The sequence below is a fragment of the Pseudochaenichthys georgianus genome, chromosome 14, assembly GCF_902827115.2.
Source record: "Pseudochaenichthys georgianus chromosome 14, fPseGeo1.2, whole genome shotgun sequence".
Taxonomy (NCBI): Eukaryota; Metazoa; Chordata; class Actinopteri; order Perciformes; family Channichthyidae; genus Pseudochaenichthys; species Pseudochaenichthys georgianus.
In genome coordinates, this window is record NC_047516.1 from 15,601,308 (window position 1) to 15,623,865 (window position 22,558).

General features: G+C 41.3%; 1 pseudogene; it reads right to left on the reverse strand.

The window, feature by feature from the left end:
* Positions 1-544: 544 nt before the first annotated feature.
* On the reverse strand, positions 545-21,678 carry LOC117458623 (apoptosis-inducing factor 3-like; annotated as a pseudogene).
* Between the last annotated feature and the right edge of the window lie 880 nt (positions 21,679-22,558).

The window sequence follows — 22,558 nt, forward strand, 5'->3', positions numbered from 1 at the left end:
AGCAGCTCTGCTTCAAAGAGACGGGCACTCACCCTCTGTTCTCATAATCCCCCCCCCCCTCAGACTCACTGATCGGACCACGTACACTGCTCTGTTAAGGCCACTTGTGGTTATCCAGCAGCCAAGTAAAAGGCCTTTTATCAATAATACATTTTATCGATTTATATGACAAGTGAACACTTAAGGCATCTTGAATATGAGTCTCAGGACTGTCACTGAAATCCCCTCGAAGACCATGAAATAAAATAAAAAATAAAGAAATAATAATACAAAATGAAAATAAAAAATGAATATTATAAAATAAGTCCTAAAAGCTGCATCAATCTGAGGTATCTGTTGTTTTCATGGTGGAGTCCCCCTCACCTGACATATACAGTTTAAATCAAATACTTTAACACTGTAAATAAAGTTCACTGTGGGTTGTTGGATTGTATTTCTCTTCTGGTACAAACACTTGACTCCAGCTCTTCTTACTCTCTGTCCTTTGGGAGAGTGGCGGTGACGAAGAGACAGATGAATGACGTTCTGACTGCATATCAACATTCTAAAGATGACGTGTTGAGAGGGCGGACCGTGTGGATCGAGGCACCTGCAGCCAGCTCAGATCATCTGATCTGTCAGAGAAAGGAACAGAAGATTGTCTTTCTTACTTTTTACTACCCTGTTCCTGTTTACAGTGTTTTGTATTGCTTACTTGTCATTTCAGTCTGATACCGCGACTCATTTGAGATATCAATTAAGGCACATAAAAGAAAGTCAGGCTTGTTGGTTGGTTTTTGGATCGATTTGATTTGTTTGTTACTGTTCTGCCAATTGGTTGGGTGGATCAGCTGCTCAAGCAAGGAAAGTGAAAACAAGTTGTGCCTAATTCTGTCTTCTCTGCAGGCAGCAGCAGGGCACTGTTAATATGTAGGAAAGTGGGTGAGATAGTTCTGCAGTCAATAACATTCTCTTATATTTTGTTGGTTATTTTGAGATGTCAGGAGGAATTTATAGATATTTTATTATTTGTATGTTCACTATTTAGTGGTATTTAGATGCTTGCTTAATTGACCTCCCCCTGTATTTACCTGGGCAGGTGGTATGTTCCACTTAGGTGAGGACGAGAAGGTAAAATGTTTGACAGAAGTAAGAGAAGAGGAGATTTGAATTCTATATAAAGTATGACTACGTACAGACATCATTTTTCATCTCATTTATGGTTATCTAAGTTGTGTCCCGAAGCTAAGTATCTGATTTTATGCTTAAAAATAAATGTCACCCTGTCCCCACTCAAACAAATAATCTTATTCAAGAAACTCTCGTGACTCAATTAAGAATCAAGATGACTGCTAAGACAACAACATTTTTTTTCTTTGATCATGTTGTGCCTAACTTTTTTAGGTGAACCTAACATATAATGTATGGAATTAATTTGCAGGTGCACTGGTTTAAAATTAGGACAAACTATGGATGTCAGTTTTGAGCTACAACAAAGGCCAAAATGTGGCCTGCAACAGACTCAGTGGCTTGTTTTTAACTAACATTGCTGGAAAGGTCTATTGCTACTAAAGCATTTGTTGATGCACCGGGCCTCTGTTAGCTCGTGAGCTTGTCAGCAATCAATGACGGTATAAAAGAAGCAATACAAATAGGCTTTACACACAAGCAAACACATTACGCCAATTTAGGATATTCTTTTTTTTGCCATTTGGGGGCAGTGGAAACAATTTGAGGTCCTTGAACATTATTATATGATTTTTGGATGGTATTATTCAAAGATGGACGACATGAGAAACATTGCACTTACTCAGCCTCTTCCCTCGTGATGACTTTTCCTGCTGCGAACCTCTCGGCTACTGCAGACAACGCAGGGTCGTAGTTTAGGCTCACTGCTGCTATGACCTCATCATTCCTACAGGTTACATTTTGTTTCTTCATTAAACATATTTGAACATTAATTCATTAAAGGAGTTCTATGTTTCCAGTTACAGATGTTTTTTGTAAACATCAGCAGCTTAACTTACTTCATGTACAATCCCAGGAACTTCTTGTCCTCAAATTTTCCTTTTATTACAATGTCAGTGTATCCCTCCCCATAGCCTGCACACAACCAGAAAAAAAGGAGTGACATTTAACATTGTTAAGCAGATACATCAGAAATGTATCACGGTTGGATTAATTGAATGCAACTCTTTATCCAAAGCAACTTATAAAGCATTTGTCATGGTTTATTTTAAAGTCAAGTTAGTGAGTAAGAAGTAAATATAAAACAAAAACATATCTATACATGATAATACTTGCCCACCTGCATATCGGATGGTTTTACCCAGTAGGACGGTCCAGTAAAAAGGAACTGAGTTGAGTTCAGTCTGTTTATCCAGCATGTTCAAAGCTGCTATCCTCCCTGCACAACAAGTATTTTGGCATTAATGCGGGACACTGCAGCTGAATAGGCTTGATATCATTATTAACTTCCCCAGTTGGTCACATATATTAATACAATACTTTTTTGTATAAGTTATCTGAAATTGTTTGTTTAGGTTGGAAAATAAGTATTATCTTATTCAAATGTTCTGTGAATTGATGAGAAATCTTCCAATGCACAGAGAACAATTATTTTTTAAAAACACTTTGATGTGTGTTTTGGATATTTATTTCTCAAAAATATGAAAAGGTGTTATGAAAAGCAAAAGCTCAAACTTCAATTTAAAAAAACAATGCTAATGCCAGTATTGTCTCGCCTTACCTGGAATTAAAACTAGACAAGATACTATCTGTCTGGCTGTAGGTTAGATCTACTCACAGTTAAAGTCAGTCTTCTATGACTTGGCATCAACATTTACATTGTTTCCATATTACCGTGTGCTTGTGCCATCTGCCAGTGTCCGATGTTGACCATGCGGTTTTGGCCATCGCCAGAGGGAAGGTGGCCAGGTCGCCTCCACAGTACACACTGGGTGTTGGTGCGCATGTGCTGCAGGAGGGAGATACAGACAGAGATAGTTAATGGTGCACAATATACTGATTTATGTGAGGAAATACATTTTAAATAACACTTCTGTTATGTTTGAGATCCTGCGACCGTAAGAGCGTTAAGGCTAGACATAAAGGAAACAAATTAGATGAGGAAAACTTTTTATTAAGAAGAAGATTTTTTTATTTTGCAGTGATAATGAAGCAGAAATGTCAAGGATTAGACTAACAGTCCAGTCCAGTATATGAGCTTGTAGTTTGACTATTGTAAATAATGTAAAAAAACAATAAATCTTACTTTTCTGAATTATTTTGTCCAATGCCTGGCACTAATACTAAACATTCAACTTTATTCTCGACATTTTAAACATATACTTGAAAGGCAAAATTAAAAAAGATCTTCGGCTCATCCCTTTAGCCTGGCCCCAAAAACTCATAGTTAAGTCTAACATTGAGAAAGTAAATCTCTCTCAACAAAATACCAGAGTTATGAAAAAATAACAGGTAATAATAGGTTATGTGTTTGGAAACAGATTGAGATAATCATGTGAAAATGAGGTTATCAGCTGACCTTGTCGACTGTTACAAAGTTGTTTTGGTCCAGCTGTATTTTGCTGCTCCGGCAGAAACTCAGAGTTTGCTTTGATGCCTTGTGAAAGAAGAAAGAAAAAAGACAGGGTTTTTTTTAGGAATACTGTGTTGTTGAGCAGTTATTGCTCTGACAAATTAAATATATCACTGCTGTTTGTGTGCTATAAATGCATAACATAACGTTTTATTTGAATCAGGAAAGCTGATTTTTGGTAGATGTTTAAAGAAAAGACAGATATCACTCATCTGTCCTGTTAATATCAAGCTACAGCCAGCTAGCTTAGCTTAGCAACTTGAATGTTTAAGACGTTATAAGGTACGTTTATAAAGGTAAAATCACATAAATGGCTGCATTGCACTTACCAATACAAACAATCAAAACATCTACTGGAATAACTTTTCCACTTTTAAGCACAACCTCCTTCACTTGAGGAAGAAAGGACAATGAAAAAGAGGAGAGAAATAACCAACATTGTTTATATTTTCATAATAAACTTGATGTTTCTTATTGTCCTGATGTTGGAGTGATAAAATAAATGTGTGCTATTCAACTTTACCTTGCCATCCACACCTTTGATCTCCGTCACATTGTCATTCATGTAAAACTTCAAATTTTCTCTGACAGCATCTGCAAGAACAACACGAGTTACAATTAAAGTAGCTTAAAATAGATGTAATGTGAGGATACAATATATCTTCCTCTTTGTTACAGTATTCTTACCATCATGGTAACTTTGCCAACTTCCCGTCCCAGTGTGTTCTGGTACGGCAGCTCACTGCTGCCGATCACTGTGATACTGGAGGCTTTGTTTATTAAATAAGATGCAACTTCCATACCTGGAAAAATGTGAGAATATTGAAATGAAAACCCCCCAAGAAACACAAATCATGTATTTGTTGTTGTAATAATATGTAAAAACATATTTGTCACACTTCCAACACAGTACCGACAAAAGAAGTTCCCACAAGGGCGACGTTGTGACCCAAACAGGCTGCGTGGATTTGCCGAGCGTCCTCTGGTGTCTCTAACATCTTGATATTGTCCAACTTCGTGCCAGGCACATCCAGAGCCTTCGCTCTAAAGGAAAAGGCCATACATCTGATTATAAGCAGCACAGTGCAGGGTAGAAGTGCTGCAGCAATGACTAATTCATACACTGTATACAGGTAGCAAACCGCTGTTGGTCATCAACAAGTAATTTCAATATTTTATATTTAAGATGATTGTGTACGTGATTGTGTACGTGTGTGTGGTGTGTGTGTGTGTGTGTGTGTGTGTGTGTGTGGTGTGTGTGTGTGTGTGTGTGTGTGTGTGTGTGTGTGTGGTGTGTGTTGTGTGTGTGTGTGTGTGTTGTGTGTGTGTGTGTGTGTGTGTGTGTGTGTGGGTGTGTGTGTGTGTGTGGTGTGTGTACCTGCAGCTTGTTGAGATGAGGAGCTGGTCATAGCTCTGGACTAAACCTTCATCAAATGTGACTGTCTTCTTGTCTGTGTCCAGTGACACTGCCTGTAATATATGGACAGATCAAAATACCACCAGTACTGAGGGTAGACTGTATTAGGTCGATTTCACAATCAACTGAACCAATTCATATTTAGATAGACAGGACACAGAAAGTGAACTCACTTCTTTCCGGAGCCACACCTCGATGTCGTACTGATGGTAGAACTCCATCCTCCTCAGCAGAATACTGTCGCTCTGTACATTCATTACCTGTAACAAGATGGTAGTTAATACACACCAATTCATCACTCCAATGTTGGTGTTTGTATCGTGTCATTCACTCTGCATCACCTTGCTGAGTCGGGTTTTGTCGTAAGGTAAAGTTCGTCTCTGGTGACCATGATGATTCTGCCTCCAAAGTGTTCCTGCCGCAGAGTCTCAGCGCAGATCAGTGACGCAGCTCCTGCTCGTACAGTTAAAACACCATCACACACTGAGATCCGTTTGTTTTATTCTGTTAACTACTCACAACATTCCAAATACCACGATTTTATTCAGAGATTTATATATTTATATTTTAAATTAGTGTTTTAGAATTTAGTTTGAATAGTTTAAAATAAAAGTTTGTATTCATTTTTAAAACAACAATACTAATGACACCCTCTGAACTCTTAATGGGTTATAAAACATCAGTATTGTTTTTTTTATTTTTATGAATATAAAACTTGTTTATTTGCATTTTTCGGTTTATTAGAAAACGCTTTTTTTCACGAGTTTTCATTTTCTGCTAAATTAATTCTCTAAATGACAAAATGATTGTCAAACAAGTACATTTTACTCAAAGACATACCAAACAAATGAGTAAAACCAGATAAGTGCAGTAGTGTATTAATTATTTTCCAGAGCTGTATAATCAATTGGAGCCATCCACACTCACCTCCTCCCAGCAGCAGCACAGTCTGATTACTCCTGGTACCAAAGCCCCCATACTCTTTACTCTTTTTTCTTGCCTGAGGGTCTGAAACATGGAGAAAACACAACTTAAAGTCATCAATGACAATACCTATTATTATCATTGCAAATAAAAAGGGTGACTTTTAGACTAAATGTCTTCTTCTATTCTCTATTCTACACCAGACAATTCAAAGAAAAAGGTACACTATTTATAAACGATTCCTAAAGTTAAACTCAGACGATTGTTCATGCCATGTTTGCTGATTACATGTTGACTATTTTCTGGGAGTTTAACTTTAACACACTATCCAAATAGCCACGTTACAAATAACCCTTAACCTCCCTAAACATTGAAAAGTTAGCCTAATAAACACAATGAATATAATATATATATTTTTAATATATGATTGAAGAGCTTCATACGAAACAAGAAGATAATGCAAGGCCCAGTTCTTAATGAGATATCTAAAAATGTGTGTGAGCAAAATAAAATGATGTAATGCATTCATACAGCCCAGTGTTTCCCCTACCATTGTCTTGGCGCCCCGCCAACGGAGCCCCGCGCCCCCCCCAAGAAATTCAAGGTGTTTTTTTTAAATGTATAGATAGCACCAAATTGCAACTGAAGTAATCTATCTACGGTCACTTTCCATTAAAACTTATTTTAAAAGTTTAAGAAACCCCACACAGCTCAGTAAAGACTGAAATGTTGACTTTATTTGATCATTTCAGGAAAAAAGTAACGTTCATATTTCTCCTTTTGATTATTAGATTATTATAGTGATGAACGTTCAAAACAAAGCACTTTGGCAAATTACCACATCAGTTTTAAAATGCTTAATAAGCACCGTAACTTTCATGATACTAATGTATTGGTCAACAACATCAGGAGGATGCGTCCCCAGCTGACCCAGAAAGCGACGCAGGTTCTGGTCCAGGCTCTCGTCATCTCACGCCTAGACTACTGCAACTCCCTCCTGGCTGGTCTTCCTGCATGTGCCATCCGACCTCTGCAGCTCATCCAGAATGCAGCGGCTCGTCTGGTCTTCAACCTTCCTAAATTCTCCCACACCACGCCGCTCCTCCGCTCCCTCCGCTGGCTTCCGATAACTGCTAGAATCCACTTCAAGACAATGGTACTTGCGTACCATGCTGCGAATGGATCTGGCCCTGCCTACATCCAGGACATGGTTAAAAACCGTACACCCCCAGCACGTGCACTCCGCTCTGCATCAGCCAAACAGCTCGCTGCACCTCGCTGCGAGGGGGATCCAAGTTCCATCAGCAAAAACACGTGGGTTTGCTATCCTGGCTCCAAAATGGTGGAATGAGCTCCCCATTGACATCAGGACAGCAGATAGCTTACACACCTTCCGGCGCAGACTGAAAACTCATCTCTTTCGACTCCACCTCGAGCGATAGAACTATTAACAAAGCACTTATATACTAATAAAGGGCTGGCTTATCTAAAGCCAGTTCAGTAGCACTTGAAATGTTTTTGCTCTATGAAGCCTGATGTGCTTATATGATTCTGTTTTCTTCAAGTTTGTATTTTGTTGGTCGAATGCACTTATTGTCAGTCGCTTGGATAAAAGCGTCAGCTAAATGCAATGTAAATTACATTGTAATGTAATGTAATAATCGGTTGTTTCTGTGAACAGCCGAATGTTGTGTGAAGGCAAATGCTGCCACCGCAAAGCATTGTGGGGCAGTATTTTTGTCCTTTCATAAAGGAAGGTCCAGGCTGAAGTCGAATAGTCCATTTAGCTTAGGAACCCTCCTAAAGGAGTGAAATGACCCGGAAGTCCCTCAGTGGCAGCCATGATAAGTGCCGTTCGAATTCTCTAGAATGATGAGAATGATAGGAAAGGAGGTTTCAAACTTCCTTTATAACCTCCTTTAGCTTAGGAACCACTGGACCTCCCTAACCGACAGGAGAAGCGAAAATGCTGCCCCACAATGCCTTGCAGCCGCAGCATTTGCCGTCACTCAACAGTCGGCCGTTCACGGAAACAACCGATTATGACCGAGAAATGATATCATGAAAGTTACGGTGCTTATTAAGCATTTTAAAACATAGGTGGTAAGTTGCCAAAGTGCTTTGTTTTGAACGTTCATCAGTATTATAATCAAAAAAGAGGAATATGAACGTTAGTTTTTACTGAAATTATCAAATAAAGTCAACATTTCAGTCTTTACTGAGCTGTGTGGGGTTTGTTCAACTTTTAAAAGATGTTTGAATGGTGATATACACAGTGATAGATGTTAAGGACTAACGGTTATAATAATACATTTGTATTGATTTAAGATCTTTAGTTCATACAATCATACGTATTGGGATCATTGGTATTAATGTGAACCGGAGGGAGAGGGTGACGAGCATAAGTTTCACTTTCCTTTTTTATTTCAATTCCAACTTTGGTCCTGAAGAATATGTTTCTCTGTTGTCCACATTCATAAAGCAAAGCAACAGCATCAGAGCACGGTGCAGAGTCTCTAGATGAGTTTACAGTAGTCCCTCGTTCTTATTAAACATCCATGTTGTAGTCCGCTGTATAGAAAACTGTAGTTTCCATAGTTCCCCCACAGCAGCAGACGCACATTCATGACGTCCGCTGGCGCATCATAAACACGTCGGATAGTGAAAGTGCATTCGGATTCTCTAAAGTACCGCAGTCTCTTCTCCTAAGTCCTTTTGAATTCTCCTGTCCACTATCCCTTAACCCCGTGACGTTTCACTCAGAGGTCAAGGAATAGACGATAGGGTTAGAACTTAGGAGCTGATCTTTGGACTATTCGACTGCAGCCCCAGTGTTTCCTGAGCTAAAGGAGGTTATAAAGGAAGTTTCAAACCTCCTTTCCTATCGGGGGTGTCAAACTCAATTTCATCGCGGGCCACGTTAGCATTATGGTTGCACTCAAAGGGGCCGGTTGTAACTTTAAGACTATATAAATATACATATATAAATATATAATATATATTAAATAATGTGTTATATTATATTATTTGCTCTGTATTGGATTATTATCAGTTCTGGTAATAACTTAATACATAACTACGTCTGAAAGCAGAAGTCTAGGGCACATCATTGAAAGCAAATATTCAACAATTATATCAAAACTTTTGAAAGAACATCCATCACATTCATCTGTTTGCAACTTATCAATATTCCAATTACTTTTCCATAGACTATTCTGCACTATTTCCAGAGGTGGTGTGGTGTCTCGTCAATTGTGTTAGTCGTGTTTGTTTTATGTCTGTCACTTCATGTTTAGTCAGGTATGTAATTCCAAGTCTAGTCAGGTTTCTATGTAGAGTCACGTTTCTTGTTATTTCATGTCATGTCTCGTTTTCCCATTTCCTGTTTTATTTGTACTTACCTCTTGTCTTTCCTTTCAGGTCCTGTTAATTCCTCACTTTGGGTGATTTTCCGTCATCGTCAGCGTCTGCCCCGCCCCTGATTGTTTCCACCTGGTCCCTATTCCCTCATGTATAAATAGTCCTTGTCTCCCTTTGTCTTGTGCCCAGTTCGTCTTGTTTCAGTGTGCTTCCATGTCCAGAGACCCAGCGTTAAAACCAGAGAGAAGAGTTTTGTTTGTTTGAAATCGAGAAGTTTTGTTTTGTCCTCGCTTGAGTGATTTTTTGTTAAAACTTTGTTTTATTTTTTCATTAAAATCTGAGCCGTCGCATTTGAGTCCAGTATTTTTGTACCCCGTTCTAACAGAACGAACTGGCCAACATGGACTCAGCCGACTCAGAAAGATTAAAGCGGATGTCGAAGAACAGAGAGCAGAGCTTGCTCACCATGCTGCACAGCTGGTCTCCATTAACAGAGGAGTTGGTAACCTCACTGATCGCCAAGCAGAATTCCAGGAGGCTGTAACGAATCAAGTTAATCACCTGGCGGTTCAAGTGCACAGAGCTCTTGCCCAGCTCGAGGCTGGATCATCTACACGGTCTCCTACTATGCCAAGCCCATCCGTTGCATCCGCTGGTGCTGCTGCAGACCACATTCCCTCTTCTGGAACGTCGCTTCGCCTTGCATCTCCAGAAAAGTTTTCCGGGGACTCTGGGGACTGTCGCCCCTTTCTGGTACAGTGTGAACTGCATTTCACCCATAACCCCTCAGCCTTTATCTCAGACCAAGCTAGAGTAGCCTTTATGCTGTCCCATTTAACCGGGCGAGCTGCTGCCTGGGCTACGGCCGAATGGTCCTCTAATTCTCCAGTGAGCCAGTCAGTGAACATGTTCTCAGAGACTCTAAGGCATGTTTTTGATCACTCTTCACCAGCCAGAGAGGCCAGCCGAGTGTTAATGCAGATTAAACAGGGACCCAGAAGAGTGGCAGATTATGCGATACAATTTCGCACTTTAGCAGCAGATAGCGGGTGGAACACCCCAGCCCTTATTGATGCCTTTATGAATGGATTCAAGGATTCTATTAAGGATCAATTAGCACCCCTGGAGCTACCAACAGATCTTAACTCTATCATTGCAATGTCTACCGCATTGATATTAGACTTAATGAAAGGAAACAGTGAAAGGTTAAGGAACAAGCGTGCGCCCATCTGCCCCACAACGCCCATGGATAACAATACACCTCTGCAACATCATCCGAGGAACCAATGCAGCTGGGCGGAGCCGGATCACGGCAGAGGAGCGACAGCGCCGTTTCCGTGAAGGATGCTGCTTCTACTGTGGACAACATGGCCATGCTGCATCTTCCTGCCGTTAAAAAGGACAGGCTCATCGGCGCGACGGAGGGCGCTGGTGAGCCGATTTTCTGCAGCTGACTTTCCTCCACGTTCATTGACCAAGGTAAAATTACAGTTACGTGACCACACCAATGACTCAGGGGGTACTAGTGGATTCAGGGGCGGACGAAAGTCTGATGGACTGGGGTCTTGTTAAAAGACTGGGTATTACTACTGTTCCTTTGACTTCTCCTGTAGATGCCAGTGCCTTAGATGGCAAGCTGTTATTCAGAGTAACCCATATAACTGAACCCGTTCAAGTAACCATAGATGACATTCACACAGAAACATTAAGATTCCACTTATTTGACTCTGCACTTCACCCTATAGTTTTGGGACTTCCATGGCTCCTCAGGCACAATCCGAATATTGACTGGCGGTCGGGAACATTATGAACTGGGGCTGCTGATTGTAAAGTAACCTGCTTAGCCTCCCCTGGGAACTCCAGACAGTCTGTTAATCAGACAGACATCCCCAATAGAGTTTACCACTGACATCAAGTCAGAGTATGCTGACCTGTCCAGAGTGCCTGCATGTTATCTGGACTTAAAAGAGGTTTTTGACAAGACTAAGGCTACTTCGCTACCACTCATCGACCCTTATGACTGCCCTATTGACCTTTTGCCTGGAGCTCCGATCCCTAGAGGTCGGCTTTACTCCATCTCTGCACCAGAAAGAGGGGCCATGAAGACGTATATTGACTCTTCCCTAAGTCTGGACTCATTAGACCGTCGTCATCACCTGCGGCTGCAGGCTTTTTCTTTGTGGGCAAGAAAGATGGTTCCCTCCGTCCATGCATAGACTATAGTCCACTCAATGGAATAACTGTCAAGAATAAATACCCCCTTCCACTAATGTTTACAGCGTTTGAACTGTTGCAGGATGCCCAAGTATTCACCAAACTGGACCTCAGAAACGCCTATCATCTCGTCAGAATTTGGGAGGGGGATGAGTGAAAAACAGGGTTCAACACTCCGAGTGGCCACTACGAATATCTTGTTATGCCTTTTGGTTTATGCAATGCTCCAGGTGTTTTTCAGGGTATATCAATGATGTGTTGAGGAACTTTCTCAACAAGTTTGTCTTCGTCTACCTTGACGACATCATCATTTTCTCACCGGATGAGGAAACTCACATTCAACATGTCCGCCAAGTACTCCAGAAACTGTTGGAGAATCAACTGTACTGCAAAGCTGAGAAATGTGAGTTTCATGTCAAGACGGTCTCCTTCCTGGGTTATATCGTCACCGCTAACCATGTTCAGATGGATCCAGTAAAGGTTAATGCTGTGGAAGATTGGCCAACTCCCACAAACAGGAAACAGATCCAACAATTCTTAGGCTTTGCCAATTTCTACAGAAGGTTCATAAGAAACTTTAGCACCATTGCGGCGCCATTACATGCACTAACCTCTTCTCATGTTGTTTTTAAGTGGAACACTGAGGCGGAGAAAGCCTTTCAAAGACTTAAGACGTTGTTCACAACCGCTCCAATCCTCACAGTGCCTGACCCGCAGAGACAATTCATTGGAGGTGGATGCCTCGAACGAAGGCGTCGGAGCGGTGCTCTCCCAAAGGTCTGCTCAGGACAACAAGCTCCATCCTTGTGCTTTCTTGTCACGGAAGTTGACAGACGCAGAGAGGAATTACGATGTGGGGAACAAGGAACTTTTGGCAGTAAAGATAGCCTTAGAAGACTGGCGTCATTGGTTAGAGGGGGCGGAACAACCATTTATAGTATGGACTGAGCACAAGAACCTGGAATTCATTAGAAAATCCAAGAGACTAAACCCACGCCAGGCTAGATGGTCATTGTTTTTTTAGTCGCTTTAACTTCACCTTGTCATACAGACCAGGCTCTCAAAATGTGAAACCAGATGCTTTGTCACGCATGTACGAGCCTGAACCTGCTGCCAAAAAATCTGAAAGCATCCTTCCACTTCATTGTGTGGTTGGGGCAGTTTCATGGCAAATAGAATCTGTGGTGAAGCAAGCACATGGTGAGAGCCCGGCTCCTAGTGGTTGCCCGCAAAATAGGTTGTTTGTACCTGTTTCTGTTCGCTCACAGGTAATTCACTGGGCTCACACGTCTTTGCTCACCTGTCATCCGGGGGTTAAACGCACAATCTTTATGATAAAGCAACGTTTCTATGGAGAAACAGGTGGCAGAGTATGTGGCAGCCTGCACCGTTTGTGCCAGAAACAAGACCTCCAAACAAGCTCAGATGGGTCTGCTGCAGCCTCTTCCTGTTCCACATCGTCCATGGTCACACCTCTCCATGGACTTCGTCACTGGATTACCCGTTTCCGAGGGAAACACCACCGTCCTGACGGTGGTGGACAGATTCAGTAAGATGGCACATTTCATTGCATTACCCAAGCTCCCCTCTGCCAAAGAAATGGCAGAGGTCATGTTACGTGAAGTTTTCCGCATTCATGGTTTTCCCAGGGATATCGTATCGAGGACCGAGGCCCCCCAGTTCATCTCAAGTTTTTGGAAGGAGTTCTGCCATCTCCTGGGTGCCACCGTCAGCTTGGTCTTCGGGTTACCACCCGCAGTCCAATGGCCCAATCAGAGCGGATCAACCAGGAGCTGGAGACCTGTTTGCGGTGTCCTCGTTTCCCAGAACCAGGCATCGTGGAGCAAGCACCTGGTGTGGGTCGAGTATGCTCACAACACACTGCCCACCGCAGCTACTAGACTTACTCCTTTCCAGTGTGTTTATGGTTATCAGCCACCCTTGTTCCCTGCCAATGAAGGTGAGGTCACGGTCCCGTCGGCACACGCCATGGTCCGTCGGTGGCCGCCGGATCTGGGCAGGTGCTCGTCGTGCTCTCCTGCGCAGTGCCAGCCAGATGAAGAAGGGTGGTGGATCGGCATCGCAGACCTGCTCCATCCTATAGGCCTGGACAAGCGTTTGGCTGGCTACCAAAGACTTACCCCTTCATGTCATGTCCAGAAAGCTAGCCCCAAGGTTCGTGGGTCCTTTCCAGGTGTCTAAGGTGATTAACCCAGGTGTCTGTGCGCTTACGTCTACCCAGGTCGCTCAAAAGTCCATCCGACGTTTCATGTGGGGAAGGTCAAGCTTGTAAGAGAGAGTCCTCTGGTGCCCGCCTCTAAGCCCCCACCGCCTCCCCGGATGGTTGATGGTGGTCCTGTCTACACTGTTAAGAAACTGCTTGGAGTCCGTGGTCGAGGGAAACAATTCCTCGTGGACTGGGTTGGTTACGGTCCCGAAGAAAGACAATGGGTCCCTGCAAGCTTCATTGTAGATCGGAGTTTGATCACTGACTTTTATCAGGATCATCCAGGAGGGTCTGGGACTTCCGGAGCAGTCCCTAGAGGGGGGGGTACTGTGGTGTCTCGTCAATTGTGTTAGTCGTGTTTGTTTTCTAACAGGTGGGACCAAGTCATTGTTTTGCAAGTTCGAGTCAAGTCTCAAGTCTTTGCGCTCAAGTCCGAGTCAAGTCTTTGCGCTCAAGTCCGAGTCAAGTCTCAAGTCTTTGCGCTCAAGTCCAAGTCGAGTCTCAAGTCAAGATGGGCAAGTTCAAGTCAAGTCCAAGTCCTAAACTTTGACAAAACGAGTCATAAACAAGTCATTATGTGTTTTTCACCAAATGTAATGACATCGATCAACAGAATAATACTTAATATCAAACTGCTTTTTATTAGTCACATTAATAATCCATTTTCTCTCTGCTGGTAAAGTAACGTGTGTTTTTTTATTTTAAGAGGGATCAGTAAGTTAAGGCTACCGTGACGGTTTGATTCAGAAGGAGTTTAATGTATAAGATCCCTGATGTTGAGGTGACAGAATGTTATCACTGTGTACAAACATGTTATAAGGGACCCACTATCTATCTTTATGCCAGGGATAATGTGCAGCGAGGCGGTCTCTATGGGGAAGAGAACACCTGCATCTAGATCCCTCTGCAGGTGGTACTTTAACTATATGTTGATGCTAATACGTTTCTACTTTTACTTGTAACATTTTGAATGCAGGACTTTTTATTGTAACCGAGTATTCCTACACTCTGGTGCTTTTGTACTCAAGTACAATATCTGAACTTCTCCCACCTCTGACGGTACATCCTGAGTGGTTACCAAAATAAAGGTAACCAAAAAAGGTTATTTTCATTTTACAAATCCTGCACTCAGCTTTGCTTTCTCCAATATCATTGAAATGCAGCCAGATGCTGCTTATTTTTTCGGTTTTCGCTCATTTCTTTTTCCAATCCGTCTCCCCCGTCGCTCTGTGCAGCTGGCCTGTACCACACCTCTGACTATTTCTATTATATTTTATTTACTTGCACTATTATTATTTTTGATTGTGTTGCACTGTTTGAGGAGCCTCTGGCCTAAGACAGGGTGCGAACTGGAGGGGAGCAGGGGGAGCTATAGCTCCCCTAGTGGTGACATGAGCTCCCCTGGGAACATGGTTTGTGAAATTTGGGGGGAGCTCTCTAAAATACTGATATGATGACCAAATAAATTCCATTTTGGGCATGTTTTTTTTTCCAAAGGTGTAAAATAAGTGAAATAAAATTATAGTTTGATTCATGAAAAAAGTGTCGCCTGCTTGTATGCTGCCCGCAGCTCCACCCACTACCCACTCACTCACAAGCTCGTGTAGTTGGCACTGCATGTTTACCAGGCATTGTTGCTGCTGACATGTCGAAAAGAAAAAAAAAACGTACCTTGGGCAATTTCTTTAAAAAGACGGCCGCCGGCTGGCTGGACCAGCCAACAGTGGAGTGAGTGGATCACATTTTTGAGACATTTTAAGTTGATTTAATTAAACAGTCAAACGTTACATTGGTGGTCCGTGGATTACTTATTATCAAGTTGATTGAAGTTTGCGTAGCCCATACATGCTCGGGAGATCTGTTGACATGAACATGATCCATCGGGACGTTTCATGTAAATGTAGACCTGTGGCACCACCCCGTGTGCAATATATTTTCTCTATATAATAGGCCTATGTCTGTGCTGTTGCTATTAATGCACGGATCAGCATTTGCGAGGGGGGGCTCTTGCAAAGAATGAAGTCGCAGTCCGGATTTGGCCCCCGGGCCTTGAGTTTGACACCCCTGATTCTAGAGAATTTTAACGGCTCTTATCATGGCTACCACCAGAGGTGTGGACTCGAGTCACATGACTTGGACTCGAGTCAGAATCGAGTCATCAATTTGATGACTTGAGACTCGACTTGACAAAATCACAAAACACTTGCGACTCGACTTGGACTTGAACACCAATGACTCGGGACTTGACTTGGACTCGAGCCTTCTGACTTGAGGTGACTTGATCATTTAATTCAGAGGTCTGTCTCCAACACGCCGATCGCGAGCTGCCGCTAGAAGAAAAGACTCCCGTTGGGGAGAGCAGAATCTTCAGCCGCTACTCTTGCTGAGAATCCTTGCAGGCAGGGGCGGGACTTTATTTAGCTGGGCCACCAAGCGGCCAATCATATGCGAGGACACACTAGGATCATACCATTATGTGAAAGAAGGGTGGGGGGCACAGAAGGTGTAGTGGTACAGGCCAGCTGCACAGAGCGACGGGGGAGACGGATTGGAAAAAGAAATTAGCGAAAACCGAAAAAATAAGCAGCATCTGGCTGCATTTCAATGATATTGGAGAAAGCAAAGCTGAGTGCAGGATTTGTAAAATGAAAATAACCTTTTTTGGTACAAAAGCACCAGAGTGTAGGAATACTCGGTTACAATAAAAAGTCCTGCATTCAAATGTTACAAGTAAAAGTAGAAACGTATTAGCATCAACATATAGTTCAAGTACCACCTGCAGAGGGATCTAGATGCAGGTGTTCTCTTCCCCATAGAGACCGCCTCGCTGCACATTATCCCTGGCATAAAGATAGATAGTGGGTCCCTTATAACATGTTGTACACAGTGATAAACATTCTGTCACCTCAACATCAGGGATCTTATACTTTAAACTCCTTCTGAATCAAACCGTCACGGTAGCCTTAACTTACTGATCCCTCTTAAAATAAAAAAACAGACGTTACTTTACCAGCAGAGAGAAAATGGATTATTAATGTGACTAATAAAAAGCAGTTTGATTATTAAGTATTATTCTGTTGATCGATGTCATTACATTTGGTGAAAAACACATAATGACTTGTTTATGACTCGTTTTGTCAAAGTTTAGGACTTGGACTTGACTTGAACTTGCCCATCCTGACTTGAGACTCGACTTGGACTTGAGCGCAAAGACTTGAGACTTGACTCGGACTTGAGCGCAAAGACTTGAGACTTGACTCGGACTTGCAAAACAATGACTTGGTCCCACCTCTGGCTACCACTGAGGTACTTCCGGGTCATTTCACTCCGTTAGGAAGGTTCCTAAAGTCAAACTGACAATTCGACTGCAGCCTGGCCCTCATCTAATGTGACTACTGTAGAACCGTAAGTAGCCACACTCTGCTTGTTTAGGTTTGTTTTGGTGAAATACTTTTCCAAAAACATAGATTTGTGTCAGTGTGACTGTAAAAGGTCAAGTTTGACGTCTTCTTGTCCTTGTTTATCGCGTTCCCTGAAATCATGGTGCTTTGGAAAGCTCTGAATTTCAAGCAACATGTTATTGTAAACTCACAAGACATCGCAAACTCACAATACTACGTTTTTGTTTTTACGAAGGTAACATTTGTAGTCTACGTCTTAACAATAATTTGTAATTCGACATCGTTTTGACAACTTTGGCTACAGTGGGTTTCAAATTCTCAGCCCATGTTTTTTAGTTAGCAACTAACTAGGCCTAATTGAGGTGTGTTGAACTTGTTTTATTCCCAGCATATGTACAACTAGCTTAACTTGAGTTTAGAGTGGGTTATTTTTGCAAAATCAACTGGAAAAGTAAACTGGAAAATACTTAAATAGCTTTTGTTGGTCGCAGAATCATTACAAGAGTTTTCTTTCCCCCTGTTAGATAGTTTCTAACCCACCTATATTAATTCCTCTTGTTCTGGTTTGAGAGGGGAGTTTGTATAGCAGCTGATGGTTTAAAATGTTTTTAATTTGCACCATTGTTACATTGTAATTCAGGATAACACACAATTATTAGCCATCACAACACCTTATCATGATGTGCTCCCTCCTTTCCATTAGGGATGCCAGCGATTATTCGAATATTCGTTACAGTCTCCATAATCGAAAATTATTTTTTTTAATTCGATTTTATTTATAGATTTTTTTAATTATTATTTATGTTTTTATTTTTTTCCCTGGCTTAGTTTCAACCAAAATATAGACTAATGCTGGCGGCGAATAATCGATTAATATTCGCCAGGACTGTCCGATTTTCGAATTTGATCATGGTCAGTTTCTGGCATCCCTACTTTCCATATTGAAAAAAGTCAAGTTGCAATTGTGAGGACCACTATGACACCAACTGAAAAAGAAAAGTAAATCTACTTACCTTTTTGTTAATTGACACATACACTTTTTTGTTTTGAATTTTGACCTTAAAAAGAGGAACAAAAATACATGTTTATTTACATTAAAATGACAGCAGTCCCCTAATAGATGCCATATGTCTGTGTGGTTTGTACCTTGTGGCACGGTAAACAGTCCATGCCGGGATATTCCTCCAGGTCCCCTGTATGGATGTTAAAACAGGCTCCATGCCACGGGCAGCGCACTGTGTTGCCTGAAATAAATCCTGACCGCACAATGACAGTGTTAGGAAAGAAAGCAATTATTTAAGAAGAATAAATATACAACATGTGTGAAAAGGCTGTATTTTAAAATGTACACTAGGGCTTTACATAGAATGGTTGTGTCTGTCTAAATGGCAACATACAGCTTCCACAGATGAAAGCATCCCATCCTCAAAGAGTCATGTGTGAATCAAGGGACAATAGTGAAATAATCTATGTGGATGTGCCTCTTTACCTTTGCTGAGTGGAGCTCCATAGTGTGTACACTGGTGACCAATGGCGCTGTATCTGCCTTCACTGCGTGTCAACAGCACACTGTGGTTTCCCACTTCCACCTCCATCATCCTGAGGTAACACACACACACACACACACACACACACACACACACACACACACACACACACACACACACACACACACACACACACACACACACACACTTAGGGGACCTTTTCCTGCTGAAACGTCTTTCTAATGAATTTGAATGCAGGAATGCTTTTACACTGTAGTATTTGCACTCATGCTTAAGTTAAAGGTGTGATACATTTTATTTCCTCTGAAAGACATATATATATATATTATAAAAAACGGTTTTCTCCTCCTTACTGTCCATCCTTCAGGTCCGACTCTAGACACACCACCTCCGTCAGCTCCTCTGATGAGTCCTCTGGATCAGAGTCCGGAAGCTCTTCACGGGCTGCTAACACACACATGCATGAATAGACACACACATGCACACACATTTCAAATAAGTTATAACCGACTACAGTTTTAAATGTAGTTTTCCCTTGATAAAGATCATTACTTTCATTTCAGACACCCAGTGATTAGACTGCTGTTAAATTAAGTGAAAGATGGATAAAAACACCTGACTGTTATTGAAATAAATAGATATTGAGACAGTTTACTCACATGTTTTGTTCCCAGACATATCTCTGATTCAGCGTTAACCCCACGAAGAAACACAAACCTCCAGAAAAATTCACAGTGAGTCAGATGCTCTGTTCAGAGATGGTTTTTGTTTTGCAACAGTCCAATTCATTTCCTGCACATCAGCTCAATGATGGGATAGTAGGAGTCAGTTTCCACGGCAACCGGTCCATGCCCAACCCTCATCCCTTGATCCTGGGAGACAAAGTGTAAAAAGTGGACGTTTCTGGGGGGTTTGATAGCCTAAGACGAGAAAAAATCAAGCAAAAAGTAACTTTTGGGACTCCGGTGAATGAACAGTTGGTGTGATGTCAGTGGTCATGTTCAGCCCTGTTGTTGTTGCAGAGAAAGGCGTCGCTGGTGCTTTGTGTTTCACAGCGGAAGCAAACAGAAAGGCTGACGATGCAGCCGACACTGAATGGACCGGCAACAAAGCATGAATTACAAAACTAGAGGTAGCCGACTGTCATTCACACATCGTTTCAAGTTTCAAGATTCATCACTGCAAAGCTCAAGATTTTAAAATTATTTACTTTTGTGTGTTACTGTGAAATGGTGGAAAAAAATATAATTTCTAACTTTAGTACCAGAATTGAAATATTCATTACATGTTCTAAAGTTAAAAGTAATGCATTTAAAAGTAATATCGTCAAAGTATAAAGTACCAAAAGTAATAGCACACATTTTGCCAATCGACCCATTTTGGAAAAATGCACCATTTATTATTATTAAATAACAATAATAATAAATACAAGTAATAGAATACAAAGTACAATATTTGCCTCTGAGGAATAAATTAACCGGAAATACTCAAAAATAAAAATAAAATCCCAAAATAAGAAGAAGGCGAACAGTACTTAAGTTACGCTTTATGTCACAGGTCCCTTAGTTCATTTTCTCATTGCATTAATGAGTAAGTTATGTATAGCTTTTACAGTTATTGCAGTGTCTTTGTTTAATGGTTTGATATGATAATTGATGGTCTATTAGATAACTGTCAAATTAGATGGCATGGTTGCCTGGGGTTTCAGAAATTGCCTTTTACGCATGGAGACCTGTTTCTTATTTTAGTCGTTTTGAGGTATCTATGGTGGATGTTTGTTTTAGGTTAGTGGAGAAAATAAATAGTTGGTAGGTTTTGTATGTGTTGGGCCAGGGAGTGAATTGTGCCTTGATGTCATGTCGTCGTGTGACCACGACCTTTACCTGCTGTCAGTGATCAGATTGTCACTTCAAGTGAGGGCAGGAATGTGTGTTAAAGGGCAGTTTGTTTGTGTTTGTGTGAAAGACTTCAGCAGCGTGTTTCTCTCCCTCTCCAAAGTGTGTTGCAGCTGAAATATGTCCTGAACACATGAGGACCTGGGATTTAAAGTGAACTGTAGACTCCAGGTTCTCGATTATGGATTTAAAGTCAACACTTCTGGTAGTCGCAGGATCTGTTTGTTCTTTCAAACTGCTGAACACGATCCTAAGATTCCTGCCAACACCGGAGCAGGCGCTGAACAAGTCGTGGAGGTGGAGGAACATCAGCACCTCTCTAGCTCACAGCTCGCTGAGTGGAGCATGGGCTGTTTTATGGTGCGTACAGACAGTTATAAGTGTTGGAGCTATAAATATTTTGTATTTCATGTGTTTTCTCTCTCTCACTATGCAGCTTCTACCTTCAACCTCAGTTGTTGGAGGACCTAATCTCCCGTCACTCCATGCTCTCTCACAGTCTTGTAGCTGTGTCTACAGGTGACAAAACACAAATATCCACACATTCACACTTTAGAAGGCAATAAGTAATTTCACCCAATGAGAATTAAACAGGAAATTAAATCCACAATGTATTTTCAATGTGTCATGCTGTTGTCTGTATGTTGCCTAAGTATATTTAATTATTGCTGTTTTATTACAATATTATTTATCATTGTCATTCTTTTTTTAGATTCTCTGTACACACGTCTCAAATACAAATGAGAACTCCAAATGAATATGACTTTCTGAATAAACAAAGTATAAATAGGCTTTATATTTAAGTGTTTTACAACAAGGACATCTAGATCATGCTACAATCTGTTACTGGATTGTATCGAGTCAAAGATATTTTTCCTCACTAAAAATCATATGCTGACCATACCAGGTCCCAAATGTAAAAAAGTAACAAAATATAAGTGTGGAAATTATAGATATTTGAACAATTTCACCCACCTAAACCTAATTTCTGTAAGATGTATTAATACAGTTCGAACAATGCTCAAACTAAACAGTGAATGTTTTTGACATTTCATGGTGTTTTGTGAATGAATGTAAAGATGATGCTTTTGCTTCCTCCTCTCTTAGGTTATTTTATCCATGACTTCTTGGACGTGGCCTTGAATCGGCCATATAAACAGTCCTGGGAGGTGCTCCTCCACCACTCAGCGGTAATACACTTTACACCTCGTGTGTGTGTGTGTGTGTGTGTGTGTGTGTGTGTGTGTGTGTGTGTGTGTGTGTGTGTGTGTGTGTGTGTGTGTGTGTGTGTGTGTGTGTGTGTGTGTGTGTGTGTGTGTGTGTGTGTGTGTGTGTGTGTGTGTGTGTGTGTGTGTGTGTGTGTGTGTGTGTGTGTGTGTGTGTGTGTGTGTGTGTGTGTGTGTGTGTGTGTGTGTGTGTGTGTGTGTGTGTGTGTGTGTGTGTGTGTGTGTGGTGTGTGTGTGTGTGTGTGTGTGTGTGTGTGTGTGTGTGTGTGTGTGTGTGTGTGTGTGTGTGTGTGTGTGTGTGTGTGTGTGTGTGTGTGTGTGTGTGTGTGTGTGTGTGTGTGTGTGTGTGTGTGTGTGTGTGGGGGGGGTGTTGCAAATGAAAAAATCCCAAAGAAAATAGAAAAAAAAAGATTTCCCAATGCACACTCCTACAGAAACATGCTGCTAATACAGAAAACACAACCAAATACAAAAATGTTGCAAGAATTACTCAAAACCTGAATATAAACCAACAATGCATAATTCAGGTAATTTGGAGATACTGCATTCGGCCAAAGAAACTTGTGTGTTTTGTCGTACTTTACTTGCATTGGACATCATGTTGCTGTTTATGAAAAGTAAAAGTAATTAATTAATTATTTTTTTATGTGATTATTTATTTATTTAGTTAAACTTGGAGTACTTTACATGTAATAGAGTCACTTTACATTGTGGTTTACTTCTTCTTAATGTCTCCAGCCCTTTCATATATGTGTTGTGAAGCTGCAGGTGTTCAGCCTTGATCCGTGTGACAGTTTAATCTCCGA